Source organism: Pongo abelii, chromosome X, assembly GCF_028885655.2.
Source record: "Pongo abelii isolate AG06213 chromosome X, NHGRI_mPonAbe1-v2.0_pri, whole genome shotgun sequence".
Taxonomy (NCBI): domain Eukaryota; kingdom Metazoa; phylum Chordata; class Mammalia; order Primates; family Hominidae; genus Pongo; species Pongo abelii.
The window spans coordinates 126,984,158-126,997,292 of record NC_072008.2 but is presented as its reverse complement, the minus strand read 5'-3'; positions in this window follow the sequence as shown (position 1 = coordinate 126,997,292).

Genomic DNA, 13,135 nt, shown 5'->3' with positions numbered 1-13,135 from the left:
AAGGTTATCAAATAGGATAAAAGAAAAAAAATCTCATCCAAAGGTAAGGAACTTCAAAGACTGAAGAAACATCAGCCCACAAAGATGAGACAGAAACAATGCAAGAACCCTGACAACTCAAAAAGTCGGGTTTTTTTTCTCCAAACGACTACAGCACCTCTCCAGCAAGGGTTCTGAACTGGGCTGACATGACTGAAATGACAGAAATAGAATTCAGATTATGGACAGGAACATAGATCATGCCAGAGTATGTTGAAACCCAATCCAGGGAAGTTAAGAATCACAATAAAAGGATACAAAAGCTGACAGACAAAATACCTAGTATAGAAAAGAAAGTAACCAACCTGGTAGAGCTGAAAACACACTATGAAAATGTCATAATGTCATCACAAGTATTAATACCAGAATAGACCAAGCCGAGGAAACAATCTCAGATCTAGAAGATGGGCTTTCTGAAAAAAGACAATCAGACAAGAATTTTTTTAAAAAGAATGAAAAGGAACGAACAAAATCTCCAAGAAATATGGGATTATTTAAAGAGATCAAATCTATGAATCATTGGTGTCCCTGAAAAAGATGAGGAGACTGTAAGCAACTTGAAAATCATATTTCAAGATATCATCCATGAGAACTTCCGCAACTTAGCTAGAGAGGCCAATATTAAAATTCAAGAAATGCAGAGAACCACAATAATAAACTTCAAAGAAGATCATCCCCAAAATGCATAATCATCAGATTCTCTAAGGTCAAAATTAAAGAAAAAAATATCAAAGGCAGCTGTAGAGAAAGGTCAGTTCACCTACAAGGGAAGCCCATCAGACTAACAGTGGACCTCTCAGCAGAAACTCTACAAGCCAGAAAGTCTGGGGGCCAATATTCAACATTCCTAAAGAAAAAAATTCTAACAAAGGATTTTTTTTTCTTTTTTTTTCTTTTATTATTATTATTATTATTATTATTATTATACTTTAGGTTTTATGGTACATGTGCGCAATGTGCAGGTAACTTACATATGTATACATGTGCCATGCTGGTGCGCTGCACCCACCAACTCGTCATCTAGCATTAGGTATATCTCCCAATGCTATCCCTCCCCCCTCCCCCCACCCCACAACAGTCCCCGAAGTGTGATGTTCCCCTTCCTGTGTCCATGTGTTCTCATTGTTCAATTCCCACCTATGAGTGAGAATATGCGGTGTTTGGTTTTTTGTTCTTGCGATAGTTTACTGAGAATGATGATTTCCAATTTCATCCATGTCCCTACAAAGGACATGAACTCATCATTTTTTATGGCTGCATAGTATTCCATGGTGTATATGTGCCACATTTTCTTAATCCAGTCTATCATTGTTGGACATTTGGGTTGGTTCCAAGTCTTTGCTATTGTGAATAATGCCGCAATAAACATACGTGTGCATGTGTCTTTATAGCAGCATGATTTATAGTCCTTTGGGTATATACCCAGTAATGGGATGGCTGGGTCGAATGGAATTTCTAGTTCTAGATCCCTGAGGAATCGCCACACTGACTTCCACAAGGGTTGAACTAGTTTACAGTCCCACCAACAGTGTAAAAGTGTTCCTATTTCTCCACATCCTCTCCAGCACCTGTTGTTTCCTGACTTTTTAATGATTGCCATTCTAACTGGTGTGAGATGGTATCTCATTGTGGTTTTGATTTGCATTTCTCTGATGGCCAGTGATGGTGAGCATTTTTTCATGTGTCTTTTGGCTGCATAAATGTCTTCTTTTGAGAAGTGTCTGTTCATGTCCTTCGCCCACTTTTTGATGGGGTTGTTTGTTTTTTTCTTGTAAATTTGTTGGAGTTCATTGTAGATTCTGGATATTAGCCCTTTGCCAGATGAGTAGGTTGTGAAAATTTTCTCCCATTTTGTAGGTTGCCTGTTCACTCTGATGGTAGTTTCTTTTGCTGTGCAGAAGCTCTTGAGTTTAATTAGATCCCATTTGTCAATTTTGGCTTTTGTTGCCATTGCTTTTGGTGTTTTAGACATGAAGTCCTTGCCCATGCCTATGTCCTGAATGGTAATGCCTAGGTTTTCTTCTAGGGTTTTTATGGTTTTAGGTCTAACATTTAAGTCTTTAATCCATCTTGAATTGATTTTTGTATACGGTGTAAGGAAGGGATCCAGTTTCAGCTTCCTACATATGGCTAGCCAGTTTTCCCAGCACCATTTATTAAATAGGGAATCCTTTCCCCATTTCTTGTTTTTGTCAGGTTTGTCAAAGATCAGATAGTTGTAGATATGTGGCATTATTTCTGACGGCTCTGTTCTGTTCCATTGATCTATATCTCTGTTTTGGTACCAGTACCATGCTGTTTTGGTTACTGTAGCCTTGTAGTATAGTTTGAAGTCAGGTAGTGTGATGCCTCCAGCTTTGTTCTTTTGGCTTAGGATTGACTTGGCGATGCGGGCTCTTTTTTGGTTCCATATGAACTTTAAAGTAGTTTTTTCCAATTCTGTGAAGAAAGTCATTGGTAGCTTGATGGGGATGGCATTGAATCTGTAAATTACCTTGGGAAGGATGGCCATTTTCATGATATTGATTCTTCCTACCCATGAGCATGGAATGTTCTTCCATTTGTTTGTATCCTCTTTTATTTCCTTGAGCAGTGGTTTGTAGTTCTCCTTGAAGAGGTCTTTCACATCCCTTGTAAGTTGGATTCCTAGGTATTTTATTCTCTTTGAAGCAATTGTGAATGGGAACACAGGATTTCATATCCAGTCAAACTAAGCTTCATAAGTGTAGGAGGAATAAGATCCTTTCCAGACAAGCAAATGTTAAGAGAGTTCTTTACACCAGACCTGCCTTACAAGAGCTCCTGAAGGAAGTACTAAATATGGAAAGCAAATACCATTACCAGCCACCATGAAAACATACTTCAGTGCACAGAGCAGTGACACTATAAAGCAACCACACAAACCAGTCTGCATAATAACCACCTAATATCATGATGACAAGATCAAATCCACACTTATTTATATTAACTTTGAATGTAATGGGATAAATGCTCCAAATAAAAGGCAAGAGTGGAAAGCTGGAGGAAGAACCAACATCCACTGGTGTGCTGTCTTCAACAGACCCATCTCACATACGATTACACCTATAGGCTCAAAATAAAGGGATGGAGAAAAATCTATGAAGAAAATTGAAAACAGATAAAAGAAAGGGTTGCAATTCTAACTTCACACAAAATGGGCACTAAACCAACAAAGGTCAAAAAAGACAAAGAAAGGCATTACATAATGATAAAGGGTTCAATTCAACAAGAAGACCTAACTACCCTAAATATATATGCACCCAACACAGGAGCACCCAGATTCACAAAGCAAGTTCTTAAAGACCTTCATAGAGACATAGACTCCCACACAATAATAGTGGGAGACTTCAACACCCCACTGGCAGTATTAGACTGATCAGCAAGGCAGAAAATTAACAAAGATATTCAGGACCTGAACTCAGCACTGGATCAAATGGACCTGATAGACATCTACAGAACCCTCCAACCAAAAACAAGAGAATATACATTCTTCTAACTGCAACATGGCACATACTCTAAAATTAATCACACAATGAGACACAAAACACTCCTTGAAAAATGCAAAAGAACTGAACTCATAAAAAAAAAACACTCTTTCGGACCACAGAGCTACCAAATTAAAAATCAATACTAAGAAATTTGCTCAAAACCATACAATAACATGGAAATTGTGTAATCTGCTCCTGAATGACTTCTGGGCAAATAATAAAATTAAGTCAGAAGTTTGTTGAAACTAATGAGAACAAAGATACAACATACCAGAATCTCTGGGACACAGCTAAGGCAGTGTTAAAAGGGAAATTTATAGCACTAAATACCTATATCAAAAAGTTAGGATGATCTCAATTTAGCAACCTAATATTACAACTAAAAGAACTAGAGAAACAGGAGCAAATTAAACCAAAATCTAGCAGAAGATAAGCAATAACCAAAATCTGAGCTGAAGTGAAGGAGATTGAGACACAAAAAAAAAATTCAAAAGATCAACAAATCCAGTAGTTAAGTGTTTTGAAAAAGTTAATAAGATAGATGCACCAATAGCTAGATTAATACAAAAGAAAAGAAAGAAAATTAAAATAAACACAATTAGAAATGACAAAGAAGCTGGGCACGGCGGCTCAAGCCTGTAATCCCAGCACTCTGGGAGGCCGAGGTGGGTGGATCACAAGGTCAGAAGTTCAAGATCAGCCTGGCCAAGATGGTGAAACCCCCAGGTGTGGTGGCATGTGTTTGTAATCCCAGCTACTCGGGAGGTTGAAGCAAGAGAGACGCTTGAACCCGGGAGGTGGAGGTTGCAGTGAGCCAAGATCATGCCACTGCACTCCGGCCTGGGCGACAGAGGAAGACTCCATCTCGAAAAAAAAAAAAAAAAAAGAAACAACAAAGAAGATATTACCACTGACCCCACAGAAATAAAAATAACCATCAGAGAATATTATGAACAACTCTATGCAAATAAACTAGAAAATTTAGAAGAAACTGATAAATTCCTGAACACATACACCCTCCCAATACTGAGCCAGGAAGAAATTGAGTCCCTGAATAGACTAATTATGAGCTCCAATATTGAACCAATAGTAGATAGTCTACCAACAAAAAAAGCCCAGGACTAAGTTAATTCACAGCCAAATTCTGCCAGATGCACATAGAAGAGCAAGTACCATTCCTACTGAATCTATTCCAAAAAACTGAGGACAGGGACTCCTCCTTAACTCATTCTATAAAGCCAGCATCATCCTAATGAAATAGGTCAGGGTCACTGGTTTCATTGTTTAAAGTGTTATCTGAGCTCTTCCTCTCATGACCAAGAGAATTAAGGAGTGTGGACACAAAAGGTGAGGTTGGAGTAAAAGTTTAATAAGCAAAAGAAGAAAGCTCTCCACAGCAGAAAGGGGAGCCTGAGTGGGTTGCCGTTTATACAATCGAATCCAAAAACTTTTATAAGAAACTCCTCTCATCTCTGTAGCTGTTTGAGGAACTTCTTTTATCTGAAAAGCTGTCTGCACAACTCCCCATTAACTATGTAGTTGTGGGCATGTCTCTAGGCAAGCACAAAGCGGTGTGTCTCTTGTCTGTGTAACTATGGGTTTGTTTTAGGTAAGCCCTCCTTCGCCCTGTGCAAGTTCCCATGGAGCCCACCACGTATATGTCTGAAAAGGGTAGGAAACTTTTTCCTCGGAGCTCACTAATCACACAAAGAACAAAAGGCTTCTGTGCTGGACCTTGCCTGCCTTGCCTACTTATCTCTGTGCAGGTGCAGTCTGAGTTTTCTCCAGGCTGCTCTATTTTTGCCGGCAGCTGTGATTTTTCAGGCAGGCTGCTTCTCCAACGGCTAGTCTTAGTTGTCTACCCAACTGATTTTTCCTTTTCTTTTCCCTCATTACTAATACCAAAACCTGGCAGAGACACAACAACAACAAAAACACTTCAGGCCAATATTCTTGAACATCAATGCAAAAATCCTCAACAAAATAGTGCCAAACCAAATACAGTAGCACATCAAAAAGCTTATCCACCATGATCTAGTAGGCTTTATCCCTGACATGCAAGGGCTGGCTGTTCCACATACACGAATCAATAAATGTATTCATCATATAAACAGATGTAAAGAAAAAGAAAAACTACATGATTATCTTAATAGATGCAGAAAAAGCTTTCAATAAAATTCAACACTCTTCCATGTTAAAAACTCTCAATAAACTAGGTATTGAACAAACATACCTCAAAATAATAAGAGCCATTTACAACAAACCCAAAGGGCCGGGTGCGGTGGCTCATGTCTGTAATCCTAGTACTTTGGGAGGCCAAGGCGGATGGATCATGACGTCAGGAGATCAAGACTATCCTGGCTGACACAGTGAAACCCTGTCTCTACTAAAAATACAAAAAATTAGCCGGGCATGGTGGTGCGTTCCTGTAGTCCCAGCTACTCGGGAGGCTGAGGCAGAAGAATCACTTGAACCCGGGAGGCAGAGGTTGCAGTGAGCTGAGATTACCCCATAGCACTCCAGCCTGGGAGACAGAGTGAGACTCCATCAAAAAAAAAAAAAAAACCAAAACCCAAAGCCAACATCATATTTAGTGGGCAAAACCTAGAAGAATTTCTCTTGAAAACCAGCACAAGAAAAGGATGCCCTCTCTCATCACTCTTATTCAACATAGTATTGGAAGTCCTGGCCAGACTAATCAAGCAAGAGAAAGAAATAAAGGGGATCCAAATAGGAAGAAAGGAAGTCAAACTATTCCTGTTTGCAGATGACATGATCCTGTATCTAGAAAACGCCATGATCTCAGCCCAAAAGCTCCTTAAGCTGATCAACAACTTCAGTAAGTCTCAAGATACAGAATCAATATACAAAAATCACTAGAATTTTAAACACCAACAACACTCAAGCTTAGAGCCAAATCAGGAGCACAAACTCACTGACATTTGCCACAAAAAAGAATAAAATACCTAGGAATACAGCTAACTAGGAAGGTGACAGGTGACTGCAAGAACTACAAAACACTGCTCAAAGAAATCAGAGATAACACAAACAAATGGAAAAACATTCCATGCTCATGCACAGGAAGAATCAATATTGTTAAAATGGCTATACTGCCCAAAGCAATTCATAGATTCAATGATATACCTATCAAACTATCAATAACATGCTTTTCAGAACCAGGAAAAACTATTTAAAAATTCATATAGAACCAAAAAGAGCCCAAATAGCTAAGATAATCCTAAGCAAAAATAACAAATCTTGAAGCATCACACTACCTGACTTCAAACTATACCACAGGGCTCCTGTAACCAAAACGGCATAGTACTGTTATAAAAACAGACACAGTCCAATGGAACAGAAAAGAGAGCACAGAAATAAGGCCATACACTTATAACTATCTGATCTTCAAAAAGTTGACAAAAACAAGCAATGAGGAAAGGACAACCCATTGTTGTCCTCTGTGCTCTGATAACTGGCTAGCCGTATGCAGAAGACTGAAACTGGAACCCTTCTTTAAACCATATACGAAATGAACTCAAGATGGATTAAAGACATAAATGTAAAATAAAAAACTATTAAAACCCTGGAAGACTACCTAGGCAATACCATTCTGAACATAGTAATGGCCAAAGATTTCATGACAAAGACATCAAAAGCAATTCCAAGAAAAGCAAAAAATGACAAATGACATCTAATTAAACTAAAGAGCTTCTTAACAGCAAAAGAAACTATTAATGGAATAAACAAACAACCTGCAAAATGGGGGAAAATTTTTGCATACTATGCATCTGTCAAAGATAATATCTACCATCTACAAGAAACTTAAACAAATTTACAAGAAACAAACCAACAACCTCATTAGAGTAGGCAAGGGACATGAACAGACACTTTCCAGAAGAAGACATACATGCGGCCAACAAGCATATGAAAAAAAGATCAACATCACTGATCATGAGAGAAATGCAAATCAAAACCACAATGAGATACCATCTCACACCAGTCAGAATGGCTATTATTAAAAAATTAAAAAATAACAGCTGCTGGCATTCCTGTGGAGAAAAAAGGCACGCTTATACACTGTTAGTGGGAGTGTAAATTAGCTCAACCATTGTGGAAAACAGTATAGTGATTCCTTAAAGAGCTAAAAACAGAACTACCATTCGACTCAGCAATCCCATTACTAAGTATATACGCAAAGGAACATAAATAATTCTATCATAAAGACACATGCATGCTTATGCTCACTGCAGCACTATTCACAATAGCAAAAACATGGAATCAACCTAAATGCCCATCAATGGTTAACTGGATAAATAAATGTGGTACATATACACCATGGAATACTATGCAGCTATAAAAAAGAATGAGATCATGTTTTTAGCAGGAACATGGATGGATCTGAAGACCATTATCCTTAGCAAACCAACACAGAAACAGAAAACCAAATCCTACATGTTCTCACTTGTAAGTGGGAGCCAAATAATTAGAACACATGGACACATAGAGGGAAGCAACAGACACTGAGGCCTACTGGAGGGTGGGTGAAGGGAGAGAATCAGGAAAAATAACTAATTTGGTACTAGTCTTAATACTTTGGCAATGAAATAATCTGCACAACAAACCCCCATGACACAAGTTTACTTATATAACAAATCTGCACATGTACCCCTGAACTTAAAAAAAAAGTTGAAAAAATAGGCAAAAGATCTGAACAGACATTTCTCAAAAGAAAACATAGAAATTTTAAGTAGGTATATAAAAAGGTGTTCAACACCACTGATCATCAAAGAAATTAAAATCAAAACTACAATGAGATATCATCTCACCCCAGCTAAAATGGCTTTTTTCCAATAGGCAATAATAAATGCTGGTGAGGATGTGGAGAAAAGGGAACCCTCGTGCACTTTTGATAGGAATGTAAATTAGTACAACCACTAAGGAGTACAATTTGGAGGACATCTAAAAATAGACCTACCATAAGATCCAGCAATCCCACTCTTTGGCATATAAAGAAAAGAAATCAGTATATCAAAGAGATATCTGCACTCCCATGTTTATTGCAACATTATTTACAATTGCCAAGATTTGGAAGCAACTTAAGTGACCATCAGCAGATGACCAGATAAAGAAAATGTGGTACCTATACACAATGGAGTACTATACAGCTATAAAAATAATAAGATCCAATCATTTGCAACAACATGGATGGAACTGGAGATCATTCTATTAACTAAAAATAAGCCAGGCACATCAACACAAAATTAACATGTTCTCACTCATTTGTGGACCTAAAAATTTTAACAATTTAACTCATGGAGATAAAGAACAGAATGGTTGTTACCAGAGGCTGGGAAGGGTATGTTGGGGGAAGCGGACACAGTTAATGGGTACAAAAATACAGTTAGACAGGGCCGGGCGGGCACGGTGGCTCATGCCTGTAATCTCAGCACTTTGGGAGGCTGAGTCGGACAGATCCCTGAGATCAGGAGTTCGAGACCAGCCTGACCAATATGATGAAAACCTATCTCTACTAAAAACACAAAAATTAGCTGGGCGTGGTAGTATGTGCCTATAATCTCAGCCATTCGGGAGGCTGAGACAGGAGAATCGCTTGAACCCAGGAGGTGGAGGTTGCAGTGAGCCAAAATCACGCTATCGCACTCCAGCATGGGCAATAAGAGCAAAACTCTGTCTCAAAAACAAAAATACAGTTAGATAGAATGATTAAGGTCTAGTATTTGATAGCACTCCAGGGTGACTACAGGGTGACTATGGTCAACAATAATTTACTATTCATTTTATAATAACTATAAGAGTATAATTGGAATGTTTATAATACAAACGATAAATACTTGAGGTGATGGATACTCCATTTACTGTGATATGATTACTATGCATTGTATGACTGTATCAAAATATCTCATGTGCCTCATAAATATATATACCTACTATGTACTCATAATTTTTTTAAATGTTATGACACCTTATGATTTAAGATTGCACTCCATAATGTTTGGCCTCAGAGCTTTTGGCACCTGTAAAAATAAAGTTTCCTATACATGACCAAAATGCATTTGTAAGTTGGAGATGGAAGAACAAGTTGAAAGGAGTATATTTGCATATAAAAGCAAGTGTATAAACCTGATGGCCAACTCATTACATTAAGTCATAACACTCACGGCACCAAAGTTCTAAGTTTAAGCTACATATAATCTAGATACCTGTTCTCTGCCATTCCCTTGGCTCACCATTGAGCACATACAACTAAGTGGTGTGGCTAGTTCTATGCAAGAAGGAGACACCACAAAATCTTGGGAGAACCTTGTTTGTGTACAGGATTTAGTACTATTTTGCTAGCATTCTTTTCCCATCAACCAAGACACGTTCATTCTGACAAATGCCACCATCCCAACTTAAAGTACATAAAATGTTGTTACTGTTGAAATTTGTTTCCTTTAAAATAATATTTTACTGTAATTTAGGCAAACAATAAATATGCCTCCTCCCAAGAGTAACACACCAAAGTTATGCACAGAAGAAAACTTATGATATTCTCCTCGGACTCTCTGTTTCACACCCTCTCTTCCTATAGTCTGTGCTACCTGTGCCTTAACTTACACATTTGTCCTTAGGAACTGGTGCTTGAGAGTGCCTTTTAATATTTTTTTATCTTAATTAATCACATTTTTAAATCAAGAAAACCTAAAGTTGCCAAAGAAAAAGCAGAATTTAAAAGGTTATGAGGTCTGCAAAGGTCTTAACTAACTTCAGACCTTAGGAGAGATTAGATTTTTTTTTTAATTTTATTGTTGTTACACTTTAAGTTTTAGGGAACATGTGCACAACGTGCAGGTTTGTTGCATGTGTGTGCATGTGCCATGTTGGTGTGCTGCACGCATTGGCTCGTCATTTAGCATTGGATGTATCTCCTAGAGCTATCCCTCCCCCCTGCCCCCAACCCACAGCAGTCCCTGGTGTGTGATGTTCCCCTTCCTGTGTCCATGTGTTCTCATTGTTCAGTTCCCACCTACGGGTGAGAGCATGCAGTGTTTGGTTTTTTGTCCTTGCGATGGTTTGCTGGGAATGATGGTTTCCAGTTTCGTCCATGTCCCTGCAAAGGATGTGAACTCATCGTTTTTTGTGGCTGCATAGTGTTCCATGGTGTATATGTGCCACATTTTCTTTACAGAATATTGCCGAATTCCAATAGAGAAAGTGTTTTTGTTGAACTGTCTGATCACATAGAAAGGAATGTGCAGGGATTTCAACATTAGCTATAAGTTAAATGAGCAATTAGACAAAACTCGAGAATAGTGTTTATCTCTGTTTCCTGACTTTGTTACTTCGGGCACAGTACTTTATCTCTGTGGTTAGGATTTGTCTCTTACCAAAATATACAGCAGGACTAGATAAACTACAAAGACTTTTCTAACACTAAGACTCTATAATACCATAATTTACTTTCAGTATAGGCATATATACGACTATACATGCTGCTTACCCAAATGACTAATGACATAGTAAATGCTGATATAATCTGGTTTATTGCCTGGATTTGGAAATATGATTGGTCTATCACAATATATTAGGTATCTAGATTGTACAATTTATGTGGACATACTCATACAGCTTAATTTTATTTTAAAGCAGATGTTAGTCAATTCTCAATACTATTGGGAGTAAATGTCCCATCCTAAAGAAGAAGTTGAATTAAATGACAAAGCAGCTTTCTTGATTAGTACGGTTCCCACATGACACCTAAGAAACCTCCTCCACTCTGTTTATTTGGACTGGATTAGTCTCTACTAAAGTCAGAAATGCCTGAAACTGTGTGCTTGCTCTTGAATGGTCAGTTTTTTTGAGTAAAAACTATTTCCCATGTATTATATTTCACTCACTGACTTGCATGCATTGAGTGTGTTTTGAATCAGAAACTTTCTCAAAATAACTACCATGTTTTTAAATTTCATTAAATGAGTATCATTATTTTAATGTTGAGATAGAAACCTGAGTTTTAGAAATATTAGGAACCTACATTAAGGCCATGCAGCCATAGAATGGTTGAGCTGGAATTTGACACTTAAACCTGGGTTTCCCCTATCTCATTACACTGCCTTTAGACACACAGAGGCTGACAGTCTTCTTTGCTCACCAGGTAGAGACTAACAGTCATGTTCTTCCGTTGAACTTACCAGACTAACTCCACTTGAGGGACACACACATACACATGCACACACACACACATGCACACACACACACACGCAACAAGTAAATTTGTTTATCTTTCAACGCATCTGGAAACACCATGTTATAAGTAAAAGAGAGTTATCAAGAGTTACTAAAGATGTGTCTTGCAATAAATCCCTTTATTTTTTTTTATTTTTTATTTTTTTAATGTTTGATGTGAATTTATTGCTTAATAAAATTTACCAGAAGGGAGAAGAGCTGGTGGGAAGATATTTGGATTGATTTTCAAATGAATCAGGATTTAAGAGCAATTTAAAATCAAAAAAAAAAAAAAGAAATACCAGCTACACATGAAATAATGTAAAAAATGTAGAACATATGTTTTAGTAAGAACAGTTTAGGAGCACTACCTTCTTTTTTATAAAGTGAGACCATATATTTTACCTGAGACAATTCCAACATAATGGTTCTATGTGCCAGCCACCTTTTGTAACCTTTAGGTAAGTGTGTTAGAGTATCCTACTGAGAATCAAAGGGGAAAAGGTGTGGTTACTATACTTTGGAGATAAATTTTAAAATGAAAAAGAGTACTCAGCCAAGGTAACTTCAAAATTTAACAGCTGGTTTTCAAATTGGGAAGATGATGGAACTAGTCTATATACAGAATGGGAAGCTGGATTCAAAGGCTAGCTAAGGAGAGGGCAGCTCAGTCTCCCAAAGAGTATGATGGTTTCCATCCTAAACCTGAAAGCATTCAGTATTGGTCTAGTATTCAATCAGGTCAGTAAATAAGTCAGTGAGAAATCCAAGACAGAATGTCAGTGTTCAGATTCTAATTGATCCTTTAATATACAACAGGTCCCCAAAACATCAGCCAAACAAACAGGGAATAGTATCTTACACCCGAGAATGTACGGGCAAGAATGTTTTGTGTATCAGAAACCTAGTTAATTGAGTCAATATTCCTGATAAAAACCCTATCCTAGATAGCCCTGGGATCTAGGATAGGGCAAAATGAGGATCTAGGCTGGATCTCCAAAACTACTGTCTCCAGATGAGTTAATACAAATAACAAACATAGCACAGTGCTTGGCATAGAAAAAGTCCTCAGTAAGTTTAATTATTATAATAATTACTTAGAAAACTGTAGCACAACAGCTTGGTTACATTTGTCTTCCATGAGGCCAAATCTGAAGCCCACTTGTCTTCCACAGCCCTTGTTCTCTTGCTCTGACTTAAATATCATGTAGGGATCCAGAACTCATAGCAAGTACATCAGGTCCTGGAGATACACTATAACAACAATTCCAAACAGTCAGAATGAGGCTAACAAATGCAGTACTGTATGACAATTAAGATTATGGGCTCTGGAGTCAAATCACCTGGGCTCAAATCCTAAC